Here is a 22500-nt window from a genome sequence, read left to right as displayed (position 1 = left end):
TATATATATATATATATATATATATATGTGTGTGTGTGTGTGTGTGTGTGTATTTATGTGCTTTAAATGTGAAGAGTTACTATACAGGGTCTAGAGTCTCTCCTAATTCTCATTTGCAGGTCTGGAAATGTCAGCCATTTTCATTCAGTTGATGTCCCTGAAACACGAGCGTCGAATTACTCGATTTAAACAAATATCCTCCTGACAGCACGAATTGGATATAATTCGAAATACAGTTACATGTTCGGTGTGTGTAAATTATTGAGGCTCTCTCGAAAGCCCGAGTCGCAAAAGAAACGTCAAAAGCGGCCGTATTTTCTTTGATGACAAAGAAACAGAAGAAGAAAAAAGAGAGAGAGAGAGAAAAAAAAAAAAAGTTTCCGTCGGAAGCAAGTCTGGGTTTGTTTGGGGAGTTGGGGTTGTATGTATTGCGGACGAAACCTTAGATGCTTCAAACCTGAATTCAAATGACATGCGCGAGACACAAACCCTCCCCCACCCTTCTACCCCCTTCCCCTCCCCCTCCCAAGCCGCCTTGCCCGCCCCTCTTTGTTTCTTTGCGAACGACATTGATCATTACGGTCATATTACGTACGGTATAATATCGCCTGAATCCTACGGCAACGCCACGAGATCACCGAACCAACCACTTCGCCACGCGAATATGGGTCTTCCGCTTCTCTTATGGGGAGATCAAAATTCCCTGCGGTAGACGGGACTCCCGATAAAATTCGAGAGTCGGCCTTACGCCGGGAGGACGCAAGGGCGGCTTTGGCGGCCGACGCATAGAAGAGGGGCTAATCGGATCAGGTAAGTGCAGGCCTGTGTATCAGTTGTTGAGGAGCGAGGCCGTAATATTTATTCATTTTGATTTTCAGCTCTCGTTCAAAGATTTAAGTTCAACATTATTTGAGCCGGCGTCGCCTCTGCTGCTGCACTGCTGCCGTGATGCTGCTGCTGCTGCTACTGACGGGAACTGGGACCGAAACCCTGCAATCCCCTCCCCCACCACTCCTATTCTTCCCCCCACCTCCTTCCCTGAACCCCTGTCTCCGAACCCCGTCCCTCCCCAGCCACCCACTCTTTTGCTTTCGAGTTCGTTTCAAAAAATCAAAATGGGGAAAAGAACCAAGACAAATTTTACCCTTTTCCCCTCGGAACTGATGAGGGTATACGAGCGACTCCGCTGGCCTTACTGGCTATTCCCGTAATAAAGGTTTAAAAGGAAAGGAAGAATGATGAGTTTCCTTTTCAGTTTTTTTGGTTTTAAAGGTTGTTTTGGCGTCGAACTTATCGCAGCGTAAGATAAATTTCTATTCTTGAACTTGAAAAAAGATGAAATCAACAAGACGTGAAAGATCAGAAATGCGTCCTGGTGGAAAAATTCCTCTCTCTCTCTCTCTCTCTCTCTCTCTCTCTCTCTCTCTCTCTCTCTCTCTTCTCTCTCTCTCTCTCGTTTCATTATCGTTTTCCTTTAAAAGAATCGATGAGGCGATATGAAGGTGGTGCGGGATTTATTTAAACCATGCCACAGCATTCAGGATTTTAGATTCGATAGGAGAATATCCAGTTTCCGCCATTTGCCTTGATTCCATTTCGGTGTTTTATATTCGAGGTAAGGAACTAATTTCTATCCATTTGCTCGAACTGACTTCCATTCTCGATTCAGCGTTCGTCTCTCTCTCTCTCTCTCTCTCTCTCTCTCTCTCTCTCTCTCTCTCTCTCTTGAGATTTTTCGTTGGAGAGGTGGGTAGAGCTTTCGGCTAGCACGCTGTTAGCCCAGCGTTCGACTCTCCGAGCGGCCAATGAAGAATTAGAGGGATTTATTTCTGGTGATAGAAATTCATTTCTCGTCATAATGTGGTTCAGATTCCACAATAAGTTGTAGGTCCCGTTGCTAGGTAACCAGTTGGTTCTTAGCCACGTAAAATAAATCTAATCCTTCGGGCCAGCCCTAGGAGAGCTGTCAACCAGCTCAGTGGTCTGGTTAAACTAAGATGTACTTATTTTTTCTCTCTCTCTCTCTCTCTCTCTCTCTCTCTCTCTCTCTCTCTCTCTCTCTCTCTCTCTCTCTAACCGTCTGACTAAATTGTCTGAAAATTGCTTACGTCTCTGCCTTTATCCTTTGCGATTTTGTAAAATAATTTGAATTTGTCATGAATGTTTGTGCTTTATTTTGCTGCTATTAAACACCAGTGGAGCTTCACGTACGTGAAATTATCTTTTTCCTATTTAATAAAACGGCTAGAATTTCCCATTCGTCACATCATGTGTTTTTGCCATTATATTAACTTCACGTACGTGCATAAGTAATCAGCTACATTAATAGCTTTCTCTGTGTGCCCGTCACGCAGCTGTCATCAGTTTGTTATTTGCTGTTCAACTCCCCGAGTTTCAAAGGATTCTGTATACGTTTGCCTGCAGCATAATTACACGTTCTTGCAGCGGAGAAATTACATTCAGCTCATTCCTCCAAGTGGAAATTACCTTCTGCTTCGCATTATTCCGGTTAAAAATTACTTTCTGCTCCGCCCTCTGGCAGCGGAAAATAAACCTTAAACTTCGCATTCTAGCTGCTGAAAATTACCTTTTACTTAGTATCGAAACAATGAAAAATAACCCTCAACTTCGCATTTTCGGAGCAGCGAAATTACCTTTAACTTGAGCATTGTTACGTGGGAAAATTATCTTAAACTACACATTCTTGCAAAAAGAAAATTCATTACGTTTAACTTGGTCCTGTAACAGCGTAAAATTACTAACCCGTCTTGGCTTTATTTTGGTGAAAAAATACCTTTCAGTTTTGCATACTTACAAAAATGAAAAATGAGCCCCAAATTCTTTCGACAAACGAAAAACGATGATCAACATTGCATTACTGCAGCGAAAAGTAACTAACTTTTTGTTCTTGCGTGGAAAATTACTTGAATTCTTGTAGAAAAAGTTATCATTCTTGAAGCTAAAAATTCCCTTCCACTTTACTTTCGTGCAGCTCAAAATTAATCTCCAGTTGCACTTCAGCAGCTAAAAAAAAACTGCTTCCATCTTTGCACTCTAGCAACGAAAATATTTGTATCTTTCACGTCGTGTTCTGGCGTTAAGAAATTTTCTTTGACTTTGAGAGTCCTGCCACGAAAAAGCTTTAATTCTTCATATATTCAACGTAAAATTACCTTTGCCTTCGCATACATGCATTGAAAAATTACCTTCGACTTCCCGCTTAAGCGTCGAAAAACTGCGTGCGTTACTCCTGCGTCACTTGTGAGCGAATCCTGACGAAAATAAAGCTTTAAACTTGCATATGTTCAACGAAAAATCGCTGATGAATTCGCTCTCGTGTAGAGGAAAAATCACCAGAAGCTTCTCACTCAAGCATCGAAAAATTGCGCGCGTAACTTCTTGTGTCACTTGCGAGCGAATCCTGACGAAAAAAAAAAGCTTTAATTTTACACATCTTCAACGAAAATCACCTATGAATTCGCGTTCATACAGAGAAAAAATTTAAAAAAAATTACGTGCGTAACTTCTTCTTGTGAGCGAAATCCTATGACCGTGGTTGTTGTCCCCTGTGACTGGGTTAAGTGCTGTTCATGAGAAGGATCAGAGTTGTTGGTGTAATTGTCGGCGATCTCTCGGCTCTACTTGGCGACGGATTGAAAGGCCTTTGACACCGCCACTAATCAGTCTTAACGAGATATACATAATGCGAGAGCATCTGACACAGCGGAAGGGATCTGTGTTTGACCAAGGCTTATTGCTCAGTGATTTGTTAATGCTTTTTTCTCTTTTTTTTAATTTCTACCTTCGACACCCCCAACGCTGGGAATAATCTGGCCCGGTATGATAGGATGAATCTTACGCTAAGTGGGTCTTACATTCTTAGATTGAGTGCTTACGTCTGTTGCTAAATCGCCTGTAGGTTTAGCAATACCACAGATCTCAATCTATACGCTATTACAGCGCTTTGGTGCAATTCATGTCTACTACATACCAGTTTTTCCTGTGATGTTACAGAAGTTATTTAATGTGTAATACCATTTGTGGCCCGAAGATTACATAGGGTTTAAACGCGATGCTATTTTGTGCAATATTTGTTGATCAAAAATGATACAGTGGGTTCGAAATCTTGGCAATATTTGTGACCATTCTCTGGCCGTAAGGATTATCCTGCTACGATGTCGTATCACAGATGACCGGTACGGGATCTTAAAAGTGTGTCTGTTAAGCTGTCAAAGAGCTACAAGTTTTAGGCGTTAGGATCTCATAATGCTTGGAGCTCAGAGCGGAATTTCAAAAACCCTATTTATTTATTTATTTTTTTTTTTTTTGCTGAAATCGGTTCAGTTTATGTGACTTTTTTATCATCTCATGAGACGAAATAATGAAAGAAAAATTCGAAGGTGATTAAATAGCATGACACCTTAGCTTTCCTCTACAATTTAATGTTCATTCATAAAGCGTTTATAAATGAACAAAAGAAATTTGGACTCAAATAGTATAAAGAAATTTTGAGTCCCCCTGTCTGGAAGGATATAAAATTGGACGGTAGAAACGATAGTCAAAAATTTTCTTAGATATTTAGCTCCGTATATCCAGACGCAGGAATATGGGGAATTCTCAGCTGTGGTACCAGAAGACAATGTTCGTAAATTTTTTGAAAGTTCAATAAGCGAAGATATTTCGGTATTATGCTTTCTCTTATGTACATCATCATATTTCTTAGTAGTGGCGCTATTGCGCTAGACTTGTCGCCTTCTCTCTCTCTCCCCTATTTTGGTTTGTCAGTCAAGCCATTGTAACCTTATCAGTATGCATTTTATAAGAACATACGCAGACCTACTTCATTTGCCCAAGCTTATAATGTTTCTTAATATGACTTATTCAGATAGCCTTGAGGTTCTTTCATTTCATTTATTGTTGAAATTTTTTTGAGGGTTGCCTATCCGTAACGTATTCAGTACACAGTAAATATTATGCAGCTCCCCCAGGCCGATGAAAAATTCACTGGCTGTGTACCTTGACCAGTTACTGCTGCGGTGTGGGGTCTGCGGTGGGAGGTTGAAACCAACATTCTTTGGAAGCTTGAATTTCAAGTCAGCGGCCCCTTTGGTGGGCTTGTTCCATGTGAATAGGTTTCATCAATGAAATAATAATAATAATAATTATAATAATAATAATAATAATAATAATTAAGCCACGGGAGTTTATACGTTCATGCTGGTCCCAAGCGAGATGAAAGAAGCGGGTTGAGTATAATTCAATGACCTGCATATTACAAGGCCAAGAGTTACTGAAACTTGCAGCAAACATGAACAGTGAATTGCTAGCGTTAATGGGTCATAATGAGACCCGAAAACTAACAGCACAGCAATTAAAACTGAAAAAGGCAGAGACAGTTCCTATACTGCTCTCAGGCTTCATTCAGGTGACTTAAATAACTCCCGCCATCCCACCTCTTCTCCCATTTCCTCTGTCGAGATCAGCAGTTCTCGGAATGAAGTATTTTGTCGTCCATGTCGTTTTTTCTTTGCTACAAAACTTGTAAATTTTCTTCCACCGTCTGTATTTTATGATTCCTATAACCCTCCTTATACTAAGAAGAGATGCATGAGGCAAAGTATATACCGGGTTGGAATCTGGATGCATAAGTATACCGATACATATGTGTATCGGATATGTATCCAGATATAATAAATTTAGTATAACAGATTGGTATACATAAACATTAAGCATACGGTTTAGCATCCAGATACATAAGGCTCATCGGATATTCGGCATCTTTAAGTTCCATATCATCAATAACAACAAACAAGTAAAAAATGCGCCGAAGTTTCTTCGGCGCAATCGAGTTTTCTGTACAGCCGCTACAGCGTATAATCAAGACCACCGAAAATAGATCTATCTTTCGGTGGTCTCGGTGTAATGCTGTATGAGCCGCCGCTGTCCATGAAACTTTAACCAAGGCCCGGTGGTGGCCTATCCTATATCGTTGCCAGAAGCACGATTATGGCTAACTTTAACCTTAAAAAAAATAAATAACTACTGAGGCTAGAGAGCTGCAATTTGGCATGTTTGATGATTGGAGGGTGGATGATCAACATATCAATTTGTAGCTCTCTAGCCTCAGTAGTTTTTAAGATCTGAGGGCGGAAAGAAAAAGTGCAGACGGACAGACAAAGCCGGCACAATAGTTTTCTTTTCAGAAAACTAAAATGGTACTTAATCGAGCTGAATCGTTTCTAGCGTAAAAAGTATCATTCATTCTAGTAGAGCTTCACATTGACCCTATTCACGTCAATAAAAGAAAATTCCGTTCTTAGAATGTATTATGAAACGTAGCGCTACTATTTCAAATTAATTATTATTCCATTGTGTTGACTGAATTTGTATTGCAATCAGTTGGGGGATTATATTGCAAAGCCTTTCCTCGTTCTTTCTAAAGTTAAGGTTCTTCCCGAGAAAGCGAGGGTTCTGATGGTAAAGCAATATGACAAACATGTGCGACTCAAGTTTTCTGTAAGGTAAGATGCCCAGAGATGCCAGGAAATGTGCCCCTGTGATAGTACCCTAAGCATGCTGGACTGTCCACCAGATACATGAGTATAGCTGATTGGTGTCCAAATGCATCAGGTACATCAGGCTCGTAGAGGGTGTAGTGCCATCAGTGCACCTCACGCGGTGCACTGTAGGCATTACTTAAGGTTCTTTGCAGCGTCCCTTCGGCCCCTAGCTGCAACCCCTTTCATTCCTTTTACTATACCTCTGTTCATATTCTTTCTTCCATCGGACTATCCACCATCTCTTAACAACTGTTTCATAGTGCAACTGCGAGGTTTTCTTCCTGTTACACCTTTCACACCTTTTACTTTGTTTCCCTTTCAGCGCTGAATGACCTTTTAGGTCCCAGTGCATGGCCTTTGGCCTAAATTTTATATCCCATTCCATTCCAAGAGGTACATCGGAATGGAACCAAATTGCATGTGTACACCAATTTGAAGTCAAGCTACATTATATATCTGATTGACACCAAGAGGCGTAAGCATACCAGGTTGGCATTCTGACGCGTAATTATACCGGAATGATATCCAGAAACATGAAGTATGATGGATGACATCCACATACATTACACTGTGGGTCTGTAAATGAACTGATTCGTAAAACTGACTCGACATATTGTTTGAAACTTAATGTTTTTTTTTTTTCTAAGTGGTTCATTGAACTAAGTATCTTCTTGGGAGTGCATTATTTATATTTTAACAAATTTTTAATGTTTTATTCTTCGTTAGGGTCTTTCTTCTATAGGTAGGTAGAGAGATAGAGAGAGAGAGTCCAGTTTGCAGTATTAGTGTTCTTGTTCAAGTGACTTTGCAACATGATCAAACATTACGTCTTTGGTAATATGCAGCACAACGCTTGTCTGCAGTTTAAATGAGAAACATCTTGTTGGTTAATTCCACACGTCTCAAGATAAATACAAGCTGTGTTCACTTTTCATTTTCATTATAAAAGCAAAATCGCGCAAAATAGTAACGTTTCATGATGATTACTTTTTCCAAAAACAATACCAACAGATTGAAAGGAAATATACCGACTTATTTCTAACTTTTTCCAGTTCAGTTTTTCCCGGCGAGTATGACGGAGTGTAAAAAGATGCGTATAATGTTTGCTTTGGAGCAGTGCGATACTCTGAGCTCTCTTTGCCTTCCAGGTAATTGACAAATGAGGGTGATTCGTTGCAGTGTGAAATGATTACATTAAAAGACTTTGATACAGTATCGCCGTTAGCCATTCTTTCCCCAAAGCTTTGGTACGATAGTTTTTTGTTTCGTATTGACAAATCACGGTCACGAAGGTAACAATTAACTTAATGTTAATAATACTAATTTCATCATAACCTGCATTGTGGGTGGCATAGGTTAAAACTATTGTCTTGATTCCGCGAGTTTATGAAACGTTGGTAATTTAAGCTTAACAACTGTGTCAGTGATACTCTAGTTCTCTAGCACAGGCCAACGAAGATGGGCAAAGTCTTGCGCTCTACTTTAGGTAGTACGGTCTTGTACAGTTCTTGGTGCGAGAGAGGGCAGTGTAGTGGGTCTTGGGCAGAACTTGTCAGGTTTGGGTGGCCCCGAAGACTCTGTGGTTGAAATCAAAAGAAATACTTATTATGCTTGCAAATATAGTGCTTTTGGATACTACGTTTTATTGCCGTGCTTGAGGACAGGTGAGTGTTATGCATACGGGACCTTGACGGCCACGGTTCTGTTGACTAGGTAGTGCATTCTCTCTCTCTCTCTCTCTCTCTCTCTCTCTCTCTCTCTCTCTCTCTCTCTCTCTCTCTCTCTCTCTACTTAGTAATGTGAATAATAAGGTCTATTTTGGCCTTTAGTAATTCATCTCAAGGCATGCTTTTGTATTTTGGAATTTTATAGGCCGCAGAGGGAAGCCTATGAAGAAAAGCCTCGAACAATTTCATTCAGTAATCCGCCTTTGTGTATAGGGAAACCCCTTTTTATGTATGTGGACTGTCAGATAACCGAAACGACCAGGAAAAAATATTTTATTAATGACAATGATAAGTAAGGTAAAGTAAAAAGTAAGGTAAAGTAAGATATAGGCTACATAACCCATACTCCGGAGTGGCGTCTTCTGGGTGGCGTCGCGTTTCCAAACTTTCCTCCTCAAAATATGGAGTAAAATAGATCGATTAGGATGTTGGTCACGGTAGTGGTGGTCTGGTTAAATTATCCCCGTTACTGAATCACGAGAACGCCCAGGTCACCGATTCAGTTGTCAAGCCCCATGGGATTCTTTTATCTTAACGTAACTTGGGTAAAATTTTACTTTAGTTGGGCGGCCTGATTCCCGCCAGTCGCCGACCGGGACAGGTTCCTCACGCATAAATAGACGTAACCTTTCCTATAATGCCAAGTCCTGACCTAACCAGATCATACCTACCCAACCTAACTTAGGGCGACGTACCCTGACCTGGGTAACCTCAACAAGCAGCAGATCCTTGATCGAGAGAATTCTTAGATGAACGTTCTCAGCCATTTCATGCGGTCACTGAATCTAAGACTGCAAAACTGTATCGTTATTAACATCGACTTGAGCATTTCCTAGAGATTATTGATGAGTTTTCATTTTTCTGTTACTGGATCCTCAGTGTCTCGGCCCGTTTTTAGGAAATATTTGTTTCGTAGTATCGGTAAAGAAATGGCTATCTTGACACGTATTGTTATGTTATTGCCATTAAATATTTAATAGGATCGGTTAAGAAAGTAGTAGTTACCTTTACGGATCCTATTACTAATACTGCGAATCCAGAAAACATCCTAATCAACTTAAAACTAACCTAACATAAGATACAACTTAACCTGACCTGGAGGACGTCCCCACCACCCCCACCCAGTGCTCCTGTCTTCCCCTAATTATACGACTGTCGTGAAAATATCGTAACATTGTGCCGTTATGATTGGCTGACCAAGATTCTAAACTCCCAAATTATTCGAAATGTCTTGTGTGCAAGATGAAATTTTGCGCTGCTGGATTGATCATTCTCGGTGTACATTAAGAGCTAAATTCAGGCAGTCCTAATCTAAAATTTCTCTCATCTTTATTATAATTAAATCATTAGTTTTGGAGTTTATATCAATGTGGTTTTAGCCTAAATTTAAATATGGTATTGTAAACCTCAATGGCTGCAAAAATAAAGGTGGAAGTTGAGGTGACGATTTAAATTTTTTTTTTTCAATAATTGACATTAAAGATAATTTACCCGATGTTGTGGTAAAACCCCTGGTTTAGTTAACTTTGCTAATTTAGTGTTAACAAGATTCTTAATATTTTAAAAATTTATTGGATTTCCTACAGACTCTGGATTAGGATTTAAGTTAACATTATTCTCCGCATTTTGATTTGAAACATTTGGTTAAACTCAGTAACATCATCACGAAAATTATTGAACGACAAACCAGTGATTAGTTAATTCACCAGTAAATATACTAGTGACTAAAACTGTTTGTAGAATAGGCTCATGTAAAAGTTTGCAGTGATATGCGTGAATTTATAAACAAACTTTCATTTCTCTGTAATATTTAAATTAGTAATAATAAACCTTGGGAAATTAAAAAATTATCTCCCTCATAATCCAATTAAACAAGTACTTACAGCTCATTCCGGCCCTAAATCCAGAAGACATTTTGGAAGCCGTTTCTGCGTGGTGGTCGCTAGAGTGTTACGGCGCGCGCGCGCGTTGGTGTGGCTGTATCATTATCTAACCAGCTTGTGGGTGGTACGTGACAGCCTTAGTAAGATATACGGTTACGAGATGATATTTCAGATTCTCTTTGAAGAGGGTATGGTTTTGTTCCTCCCTCTTTCACTCCTTCTCTCTCTCTCTCCCTACCTCCCTCTCTCCAACACCAACACTACCACTCTCTCCCCCCCTCCCCTTTGCCCCCGTGACAGTAGCAATTCACCCCTTTTTTCATTGTTCCGCAGCCGGAACGGAACGATTTTTAAGAGGCTTTCTGTGGCGACGCAGTACAGGAGGTCTTCAGGACATTCTTCCCTTTTCAGTGCCTTGGAATTTTTGCCGATGCGTTTACGTGTGCTGGCATTTGAACAAGAGTGAATTAACAACGTTCGTTCCTAGTTTTAACCCGTTAATGAATGCGTATGCAGCGACGGGATTCAACGAACGTATAACGACGGGTGTGCTTTTCGTGTTCATTAACATACTTCGTGTGGGACTTGACGACTCTGTGAAAGGAACGTTGTCGGTATTAAAGACTATCCGAATCATTTTTCTGGTTATGCCAAGACTTCGTAGGATCGTTTTCACGTAATTTTGTAGTTATTTCAAAATTAATTATAATTCTTAGTGTCTTTTTTAATGCCTGCGGGAATAATGGCGATAAGGAAGGTATGAATTTAAGTCTCCCTCCACGTGCCGTATGCTTGTTATAGAAATTCTCTCAACATAATACTACTTCTAGAGTTTATAAAGCTTTGTAATACAGTAACAGAAGTTCATATGCACACCGGTTTTTATCCGCTTCAAGTAAGTCCGTTAAAATTAGGTGATTGTGTTTGAAGACTTCTTTTTTTTTTATGACAATAGGGATAATATCTCTTGAATACCAGTCTTCGTTATTTTGGAAGACTTCATAGATATGAATGTCTTTTACTGTAATACCACAGTGTAATATGAATATAAGAAGGCCCATAAAACACTATTTGAACGTTGCAACCATATATTTCGAGCAATTCCTTTTGTGCCCCTACATGTTCACTGGTAAAAACAGGGGGACAGAAGGAAGTGCTTGAAATATATGGTTGCAACGTTCAAATAGTGTTTTATGGGCCTTCTTATATTCATAGATATGTTTGGCAGCAGGTAACGATGAAATGTGTATACAAATCAACTGGTGATGTAAAATAATTTATAACTGTAGCATCTATAACTTTGCTGACTGGCCATGTTCATCTTGCATAAGAAATATGTTTTCATCAATTCTAGAGCTCCATTATGAAACAAACTTTGTTACTTAGTGAGCGCTTCACAAGATCATATTATCTGGCGAGTCTTTACGTCGGGTAGTGAATAAGTCTATTCTGTTTCTATCTGGGCTTAAAACTCAGAGTGAAAAGTCTTCACTAGTGTTGCTGAAGAGCAACAAAGAAGGAAGTTCCCACTTTGTTCGTCAAGGTTAGTTTGTTTGAGAGTCAAGGTTAGTTTGTCCACGCCCATCGTAATTCTCAGAGTAATGTGCTGCTTGTGTTTTGATTGTAGAAAGCAGGAAATCAACTCAATAATCGTTCCCTGCATTGAAACTAGCACTTTTAGGGAAAGCAGTGCGCATGTGTTTTAGGAGCAAAATAACCTTTTGAGCGAATGGTTTCTGAAGAATGAAATTTAGTTAACATTAACCTTCAGATGAGCTGAGGAGAAAAGTTACTTTTTTTCTGTGTAGAGTTTGCGGTGTCACGGACTGCCCAAAAAGATGCTTGGATACTGGCATTCTTTCTCTCAACTACGTGTATGCCTTTAAGAGAGCAGAAGGTCGGTTCCCCATCGGCACACACACACACACTCACGGCGCCTCAAGGTATATTGCCCCAATTTCGACTGTCATGGTGTAACGCCTTTGATACTCTTCTCTCTCTCTCTCTCTCTCTCTCTCTCTCTCTCTCTCTCTCTCTCTCTCTCTCTCTCTCTCTCTCTCTCTCTCTCTCTCCATATCCTCCTCCCACCGAGGAATTTGTTATTGTCCCAGATTTCAAAACAGCCCCATGGGTTCGGAAAGGAGTGGGGTTTCTGTTGGGCCTTTCTTAGACAAATTGGCGGCCGGGGCTAATCCCCGGGTCGGGCCTTCGCTGAAAACTTGCGAATTTTCCACTCCAGTGGTTTTAATCTCGGTGAACCTGTAGTAGGGGGAAAAGCGCGCTCTCACGCGGTGATGAATTTGCTTTTATGGTTTTTTTTTTTTTTTTATAAAAACTTAGCCATTGTTTGCTTTTGTTTAGTTGTGGTTATTTTCTCGCATACAAAAACGAAAAATAAAACTACTGCATTTTTACTTGAAAATCAATTTTCTTGGTTTCGCGTGCTCGGTCATACCTTGTTGCTAAGTACTGTTTTCAGTTTGATAATAGTGATCAGTTAAACAACGTTTGCCGTCTTTTACTATTGAACTCTTGATTGCTGCAATCTCACGATACGTCCATAGTAAGGAACCATTGTTTTAGTCAAGCGCTCTAGTATGTATGTAACGTAATTAGTAAAATAATTTGGTATATAATTTAAGTCCTCGGCCATTACGTTTATTGAACTGAACTGAATATAGGGTTTAGGCCAAAGGCCAAGCACTGGGACCTAGGAGGTCATTCAGCGCTGGAAAGAAAATTGAGAGTAGGTAGGTTTGAAAGGTGTAACAGGAAGAAAACCTCGCAGTTGCACTGAAATATTTGTTAAGAGAGGGTCGATAGCGAGATGGAAGAAAGAATATGGAAGGAGGTACATTAACAGGAATGAAAGGAGTTGCAGCTAGGGGCCGAAGGGACGCTGCAAAGAACCTTTAGTAACGCCTACAGTTCATCGCATGAGGTGCACTGACTACTGCACTTGGTTTTAAGAAGTGCAAGTGCCAGTTATGTATTTTATGAATGCGTTAAGGTGGCCATTTACTTTTTATGATATAAAATCCCCAGCAAGTGATGGGTTAAATGACAGATGTTGCCCAATGAAGCTAGTGACAGTTAATACTTGGGGGATTGAAATTACAGCCCTTGAGTCTGATGGGGCAAGATATTTGCGAGCCAATAAACTCTCGAAGATTTTGCAGTATGAATGGGTGTTGGGTAATGTTAAGAACCTGCGTAGCTTACAGTGATAATCAGTAATGGCGCTCTACTATCCCTTTGAATTTTATGATAGTAAAATTTTTCATTTCAAATCTTAGAGCGACTTGTTTCATGCTGAATCAAATAGAAATTTACCAGATAAGTTATAGTATGTTCAAATATATTAGTGAGACCACTGATTAATATGTTTATTTATATATATATATATATATATATATATATATATATATATATATATATATATATATATATATATATATATATATATATATATATATATATATACTGTATATATATATATATATATATATATATATATATATATATAATGTATTTATATCAGGGTATCAGTTTCAACTTAAACCAGAAGAATGAATTGTATAAACCTAATTTTTCACGTTGGATGGCCTTAATGTTTGCTATTACGGTCTTGTTTGGGTATGGGCTACCATGGCGAGGCTGTCCTCAAAAAGATACAACACAAAAGGACATAAAATGAAAACTGTTTCAAGAAAATATTTGTATTTCCCACGAGAACGAATAGAGCTGATAAATGTTAATCATTAGTAAAGGGTCTTGTGGTATAATAGTAGTGCACTCTCCTAGCTAGCGAGAGTACCTGGGGTAGATTCCAGGCGGAAAACTTTTAGACAAGGGAACGTTCAGTTTAAATCCATTCATATCTCTGTCGAGCTAAGCAACGAATTTGATGAAGTTCCACTCACGATAAGGTAGATCATTGCGATGAGGTAAATAAGATTTCCACGTCCACCAAATTATTCAGAACTTGGAGACCTATAATCCTCTTCGGGAGTGGCGTCTCATACACCTTCGTATCTAGTCCATCCTCCTCCCAGCTGAAGGTTAAGTTGGTGTCTTGAAAAGTTAACCATAATCAGGGACACCTAGAAGATGTAGATGAATCGGCAGTACCTTGAAAATTACAAGATCACTGAGCATTCACATGCGTTATGAAGAGTCTGATAAGCTACTACTGAATTACTGGGACAGTCCCACCAGATTGGAAGATTGTCCCACGTAACTTGGCTCAACAGTGGAACGTGTTTTGGAAGGTAATAACGCTAGGTGGTCATCATAATGTCCAGATGTTTTGCAATAAGTAGAAGCAATACTCCTCGAAGTAATAAGGTTTGCCATGAGTGTTTTATATAAACGTAAAAATATTGCATGATGCAATCGTATAATTGCACTCAGTATCCCCTGTCTTACATTTAATCATCGCGGCGTTGAATTACCATCGAGTACAAAAGATAACGCGTTTATATAATGACGAGATTAAAATGCATTTAAAGACTCGGAATTTCGTAATGGATTATATCCACAAGTATCACAAACATGAACTAATTTTATAAGGCATGCTATATTTTTAACAAATGCTGTGGGTTCAAGTTCTGCAAGAAATGATGAATGGCCCGAGTTCAAACACACTTGAAGGAAATCACATAATCTGAGGAAGTTATTCAGAAATATTGCAAGGAACTAATATCTTTCTACTGGTATTTGGTAATTTATTCATAGTATCTCTGCTTTGATTCTGTAATAAATTTTTGACCCTTTTCTCATATGTACCTGAAACTGATTGTCGCTTTCACTTGATGTTACGCCGAATGAAAATTGTATTTTTCTTCATAAAAACTGGATGTCAAAAACTCCGGATATTCTATAAGACGTATTGTTCACCCTAAGCATTGCGCGACAGCCTGAGGGAGCCTAGCCTTTGAATGTAGCCTATAATACTTGCCATCAGGATATTTCAGTTGTCTTCGTACGGAGTATTTTGCCTTGCAATAGTTTTTTCAGATACGTTGGATAACATTTATGTGATGGTGCGTCCATTTTAACTCTGTAACTCCACCTTTCGCTTAAAGATTTTTTTTTTTAAATTATCGCTATTCATTTTAAGAAACTCGAATAAATAGTCGACATTCGTATACAAAATACACTGCAGCGAGCGCTGCTGTTGTATAAAAGACTCGTCTCTTTGTGTGTGTGTGTGTGTGTATGCAAGAGAAACCTTGTATTATGGCGCTGTTTCTTAAAAATTTAGCATCCGTGCCAGCCATAAAATATTCCCACTCCTTTCTCGCATTGTCTCCCAGGCGAAAGAAACGCCGAGCGGAGAGCTGCTGTTTTTGTCGAGCCCTCTTTTCCTTAGGCTACCGTTCCATTTTTAAGAGTTTTTTTTTATTTTTATTTTTTTTCCTATTTTGTTTCAGCCTCACTGGACGACGCCTGTTTATTTCACATTCTTTGGAGGTTGTTGCACATCTCCCCATTCAACAGGTGCTTGAGAAATGTATTTTGATGGAAATGTGTGGACGTTATGTTTGTAGAAGCATTTGCGACATTGATGAGTATTCCCAAATAGAGGCTGATGAATACTCCTGAATAGAGGTAGTTGTGTAAGATTTTTTTGGCTAATAGTCTGTAAATATATTTTATTACGTGGCCTTTATTGGACGGAATGTAATAGTGGTGATGTATTTGGTGCAGTTTTGTTAGCCTTTTGATGTACATACACAGACACTCACACATACATACACACGCATATGTATGTATGTATGTATGTATGAATGTATGTATATATATATATATATATATATATATATATATATATATATATATATATATATATATTATATATATAATGTATATATAAATATATATACATATATATTATATATATATGTATATATAAATATATATATATATATATATATATATATATATATATATATATAAATATACAATATATATATATATATATTATATACATATATATATTATTTATTTGTATTTATTTTATTTGATACTTACATCCACGCCGTAAGCATCTTTGCAGTTTACTGCAGAAAACACCTGCAAAAGTCCTCCACGGTTAAAACTTGGATTTACTGGCCTGGTCAAGTCTGACCCTGAGCCATAAAATGGAGCAGTCCCCCCCGCGTTGCATTTCTCTAAGGTTGTCTCATAAACCATTTCTAGCTCGATGCAATCAAGGGCAGGTTAATTTTAGAGGCACATAATGCCTAATTTATAGTCCCTGTTCGTGGCGTCGCAGCCAAGGCTAGCCTGCATTTGCATATAAATCAGTTTCATGGTGCTATTCACAAGATGGGGTGGACGCCATTTTGTCCGGTTCGCCCAAGGTTGCCTACTGTGTGACCAGGACATTTCTCATCTCTAAATTTTGCTTCAAAATGGCTGTCACGCTCCATGTTGGACATCCATGACGTTGTTACATTCTGACCTTTGTGCAAGTCGCTCGGAAAATGAGCGGTTTGTAAAGGCCGGCGGCCTGGGGGTGGGATGGGCGGTCGGGCCACCGCTGCTTCTGTCGGGGTTCACTGCTGTTGTTTGGGCTGACGAAGGAACGTGATATCTTGCGCTTTTATCTCTAGATGAATCTCAGAGAGGAAAATAGTCGTGAAGGTGCCCGTACCTCCTCCTCCTCCTCCTCCTCCTCCTCCTCCTCCTCCCGTGTACAATTCACTCCTTGTCTAGCTGGAAAATTATTCACTGATGGGTCTTGTTGTTTTGTATAGCGGGAGGTCGCCAGACACGTATCGCCATTCAACATGGCTGCGCTTTGGCCTTTTTTTTTCATTTATTTTTTTCTTACAAAGAGGCTGTGCACGATCGACAGAGACTGGCATTGTAGGAAAGCGACGTAACTCTGGCTTTGAAGCTGAAAAGACCGCACCTAAACTGTTTTCAGGTGTCAGTTGCAATGGCGCCTTTTGCAGCTACACCCAGTACTAACTTACTCTTTCCTCACAATGAGACTATTCAGACGACCTGTTCTGTTTATCATCTGTGCAGTCTCTCTCTCTCTCTCTCTCTCTCTCTCTCTCTCTCTCTCTCTCTCTCTCTCTCTCTTTTTCAAAACACAGACTCGTAGCCAAGGACGACGTGGGGGCTCTCCCATAAAAAATGAAAAAACTCACCAGCGTTCAGTTGGCAGCAAACCTTTTTTTTTTTATATATATACGAGTATACGACGTGGAGCCACCTTCGTTTAGCTTTGAAAACCATACCTGAACTTCTCTACCTCAACCATCCATGGATCCTTCAGCCCCTTTCTATTATTATTTCCTTTCCGCTCTCTCCAATTACGTCCTTCTACATATCCCGTCCACCATTTTTGTTTTACCATTTTCTTACAATGTTTGTATCCAGTTCTTTTATCATAACCAGATAATTCTTAAATTTTTTTTTCTGCCTTTTTGATTGTCTGCTGTTAACGACAATGCTACAGGTTCCTCATGCCGAACTTTAAGAACTTTGGAATATGTGTATCCGTATTTATCTTTAAACGACTTAATTATATTTCCCTATTCACCGACATGCCATCTTCCATTCTCCCACACTTGCTAACCCGAAAAAGCTACAGTAATACAATGTCTATATAAATTAGTTATATATACATATACATATATACCGTCATCGCCTCTAACGCCCGGTGACGCAAAGGGCATCCATAACTTTTTGCCACTCATGTCTTTCTTGTGCTTTATCTTCCACAAATCTCCAACCTCCCTTCTCGTAGTTCTCATCCAAGTAGTTATGGGTTTTCCAACCCTCTGGCACCCACAACCACCAGTACGTGGTTGTGCGAAGGACATGTCCAAGCCATCTCTAGCCCTCTTTCATCATGATCTCATCTGCACAGGGTACTTCAGTAATTTCCCTTAGGATATCATTTTCACCACTGTCCTGACATCTAGCTCCTATTACTCTTCTTAAACTTTTATTCTCAAAACGTTGAAATGCTTTAGGTATGCTTTGTTCTTACCGTGGTTCTTGTCCGTATATCAATGCAGGTCGTACATAACTTGTGCATGACCTTACTTACGCATGCAGTTTTAATCTCTTTGATTCCAAAATCTTAATCAGCCTACCCATTGTTAGATTTCGCTAGATTCCAACTCCAGACAATTTGTACTAGGTATCACTGTTTCTAAACATTTGAAAAATTCAGCCTCATTAATCCTCTTTACCATCTAATGTGACTTCGTTCCAGTGTACATATTCAGTCCCCATTATTTCTGTTTTTCTTAATTTTTTTTCGGGGTGGTGGGAGTTCCATATCTCCATAGATATATAGTCCACTATATTGAGCGAGCTTTAGAAATATAGCATTTTTGTCGCTGATGACACATTATCACCCGCATTTTTTAAGTCTGTCACGTATATATCGTTACTACAGTCTAAACCTTCTCTTTCTTTTGTTTTAATTTTTCTCACTTTTTTCTCAGAAGACCGCAATGTTGAAACATTGTATAGAATATAGGTATATATTGTTAATACACATACAAATATATAATGGCAGAGCACTGGGGTAGTCTGATCCCGCCCTGTCGCCAGCCAGTCCATCCAGCTGTGATTTGGGTTCTCTGTTAGCAGAGGTGAAAAAAAAAAAAAAACAATGGACAGGGTCTAGCAGCCTCATCCGTGAAGACTTGCCGAGCACCCGAAAGCTCTGCCCATCTGGCGCCACCCCATGAAAGGAGAAAAAAATATTTATATGGATATCGGTGTGGATAGATCAACTACTCAATTTGAAATATATGCGGTGTTACAATAGTGACAGATAGAAATGTGAGGCAGTGGGAGATATTCCAAGCGTTATTTACGTATTGTTCTCTTGTTAGCGGTTGAAAAGCTAAGCAAGCCATATTTAGCCATTTATTTTTTTAATATTATACATTTTTGGCAATCAAATTAGCATCGCCTTATGTGACTTGGAGCATAGCCTTTGGTGAATTTCACTTGGCAGACGTCGAAGACACGATGGTGGTTGGTTAATCTTAGCCTTAAAATTACTGGGTTAATAATGATAGCATTTATATGATTGTTGATTTTATTCTCGTTGATATTTGCTAACCTTATTTATGTTAGTGCAGACCCTGGAAGTTTCTCGCGTTGTGTGGTGCTCAGGAAATAGTTATATAGTATATTTATTTTCGAGTTAGCGATATAGCAATGGCAGTTGGAATTTTTTTACTTTTGGAAAGTTGCATTTTATAAAGACTGAAGTACTGCCCATTTAAACCTTCTCTTTCACAGTTTATTTTTGGAGGTTCTAATCATTTGGTTAATTAAATGTTTTTTATGCATAATTTTCATATCTCTACAGTCATGAGAGATACCCAAAGGATACGTATCACTAAACGGAAAGAATGAACGTCCTCCCATGCCCCATGTCTCGAATTTTTCTTTGCAGGCTGGTGTGAGAGCAAAGTCGGATTAACGGCGGGGGTGGTTTGAGGGCGCAGGGGGGAGGAGGAGGAGGAGGAGGAGGAGCTAGTAAAAAGATTCTGAGAGGGAAACACTGGGAGTACGTAGGAAGGTGAACATACCGTAGACGCTGCTTTTGTGGGTCAGAAAATATTCAGAAGCTGTTGCAAGTTTGCCTGGCAGTGTTACTCTTGAGCTCAAGGCATTGCATGGTCACTGTGATGATAGTGATGATGATAATGATGGTGATTACATTTTTCATTACTTGAAACACTGAGAATACCCATAAGTCTGAGATTCATGACGCCCATTTCACTATCACTCTAAACCCCAACCCCCATTTTCTCCCCCACTAACCAGTGCCCTCTTTCACTGTCGCACGTGTCCAATTTTCAATGCTCTATATACTGTTTTGGGGTTGGTAGAGGGGGGAGGGGTAGGGCCCTATTCGAAATATGCGACATTGACAGCTGGCATGGTTAAAAGGGGGGGGGATGGGGGGGGGTGATGGGTGTTACACGAGAACGAGGGACGTTTTTCCCTCTGTGACCCCCGTCCGTCCTCAGTCCATTTCATTATTATCGATTGGACCCAATAGACCAACTATAGCTTTCATGGAGAGGCATTTGGGGCATGGCATACAAACGCCGGGCAACAAGATTTTTTTTTGTTTTTAATTGGGGTATCTTATCGCAGTTGTTCCTCCGGGAATATAAATCTTTCCAAACAGATTTTTAAGAAGTTGGAAATTATTGATACATGACTGTGTAATGTCTAATTACGAGGGACTGATATAGTGAAAATTGAATCTAGCAAAAATGGCTGAAATGGCTGAGGAGAGAGAGAGAGAGAGAGAGAGAGAGAGAGAGAGAGAGAGAGAGAGAGAGAGAGAGAGAGAGAGAGATGAGGGGAATGCAAAAGGGGGCGCTGGAGGAAGGAAGGGGAACGGGCAGAACTCAGAGGAAGAAAATATTGGGCAGACGAGAGTTTGGGAAAGAATAACGGTCACGTCACGGTTATTTTAGTCGAGGCACGAAAACGGGGAAGGAAGAAGTAAATGAAAGAAATGGAGTATTATATTTTCTTACATAAATTGTGTACTATTTTATTGGATGTACAGTTTGATTTAAAAGTTAATGCTGACATAACATGTATGTACAGTAGATGTCACCAGCAACTCTTCGTCTTATTTCAGATTTTGTAACTTCGCCGCCTCTTTTTGGTATGTGACATTGGGAACCATTTTCTCCTTTCACCAAAATAATTTTTACAGTGCGGGAGAAATGTGGAGGAAGTCATTTAATGCTATTTACAGTTGTGTTAATGTTGCTTGTATGCCGAATTTTTTTAGGGTTAATTGAGGAACCTTTTGTCCCAAAGGTATTTTGTAACAAAATGTCCCAATTTTTCGTAAGAAAAAAGTGATGATTTTTTTCCTGGTAATGAAAATTAAGTCTTTAAAAAGTCTAGGACATCATTCTCCCTTTCTCGCTTTCTCTCTTTTCGTTTTCCCTCTTGTTCTCTATCGCTTTTCCTCTTTTTCTATCGCTTTCTCTTTCTCTCTTTCTCTCTCACACATACCATGTGAGCTATTCAGGCAGCCGGTCTCCTGGGGAGAAGATGGAGGTGGGGATTGCTGAGGTACATTGAGAATGGGGGAGGGGAGAGGGGGAGGGAAGTTCAGGTATGTTTGCGCATTTGCTGGAGATAATTGCAGCATCAATGTCGCCTCCACTTCTCCTTTTTCAGTCAGCGAGGAAAAGACTTTTTCAGACGTATTCATGAGGCGTCCTTACCCCATTATCCCCTCATCCCTCCTCATCATAGACCACCCCCCACCTCCTTCAGTCCCGACCCCAACTCCCCAGTTTCTTTCTTCCATACCCTACCGCTAAGTACCCTCTCTCTCTCTCTCTCTCTCTCTCTCTCTCTCTCTCTCTCTCTCTCTCTCTCTCTTATCATTTTTTGATGTCACAAGCTCCGTGTCTCTCGAGGCATTTCTTTTGACTAAATAAATTTGCATAGTGTTGAGAGAGAGAGAGAGAGAGAGAGAGAGAGAGAGAGAGAGAGAGAGAGAGAGAGAGAGAGAGAGAGACTGACTGACTGACTGACTGACTGAATTTAAAATTCCAAGTCATTTTTTTGACAGTGAATGTCTGACATATTGACTGTTTAACTGTCATCTCCACAGTTATGGGAGAGAGAGAGAGAGAGAGAGAGAGATGGGGCACAAGTGGGTAGGGGTAGGGGGTCGGGGGAAAGGTGGAAGTGAAGGGGAAGCGTGGTCCCCACTGCTTGAATGGGGTGATTTTGCCACCAGAGGGTAGCGCCACGACCAAAGCGGCAGCTGTTGGAAAAGACCTCCAGCAGAGAGGGACACGGATGGAGAATAGTTTTCTCGCCCCTCTCACCTCCAACATCCCTCCCCCTCCCCCTCCCCCTCCCCCATCCCCTTCTCACTCGTCACTCCTCACTCGTTTTATATCCCCACTCACTTTTATATAGTTCCACTCTCTCTCTCTCTCTCTCTCTCTCTCTCTCTCTCTCTCTCTCTCTCTCTCTCTCTCTCTCTCTCTCTCTCCCAAAAATGTATAGTAGATAAGCGGTTAACTATAATTCTTACTTGAATCAACTCATAGTGGCAGTTACTGGGATATCTGACCATATTAAAATAATTATCTACCGGACAAAAAGCTGTGATAGTGAATGTTGTTGTTGTTGTGTAAAGACTGAACAAAATACTGCTGTTAGTAGAACTTATATATTTAACGAAACGAGTAAATGAAAAAAATTTGAAAAATTACCACTCAATAACTTTTGTTAGTAGTAGTAGTAGTAGTAGTAGTAGTAGTAGTAGTAGTAGGTGGTAGT

General features: G+C 39.8%; 1 protein-coding gene across 5 annotated transcripts in view; it reads left to right on the top strand.

Annotated features, from left to right (window-relative positions):
• Nucleotides 1-22500, top strand: part of LOC136846038 (homeobox protein OTX2-like) — a 343077-nt gene that overhangs the window by 282736 nt on the left and 37841 nt on the right. The window contains exon 1 of one of the 5 annotated variants that reach the window (XM_067116692.1): nucleotides 7985-8046. The exons of 2 other annotated variants lie outside the window; for them this stretch is intronic. The gene's annotated coding sequence lies outside the window, so the exon portion shown is untranslated. Of the gene's footprint in view, nucleotides 1-7984; nucleotides 8225-10520; nucleotides 11066-22500 lie in introns of those variants that run through there. 2 more of the 5 variants (XM_067116688.1, XM_067116693.1) reach the window with 2 other exon arrangements.

The sequence above is a fragment of the Macrobrachium rosenbergii genome, chromosome 14 (assembly GCF_040412425.1).
Source record: "Macrobrachium rosenbergii isolate ZJJX-2024 chromosome 14, ASM4041242v1, whole genome shotgun sequence".
Classification (NCBI taxonomy): Eukaryota; Metazoa; Arthropoda; class Malacostraca; order Decapoda; family Palaemonidae; genus Macrobrachium; species Macrobrachium rosenbergii.
Note: the sequence above shows the minus strand (reverse complement) of the source record. Positions and strands in the feature narration are given on the sequence as shown.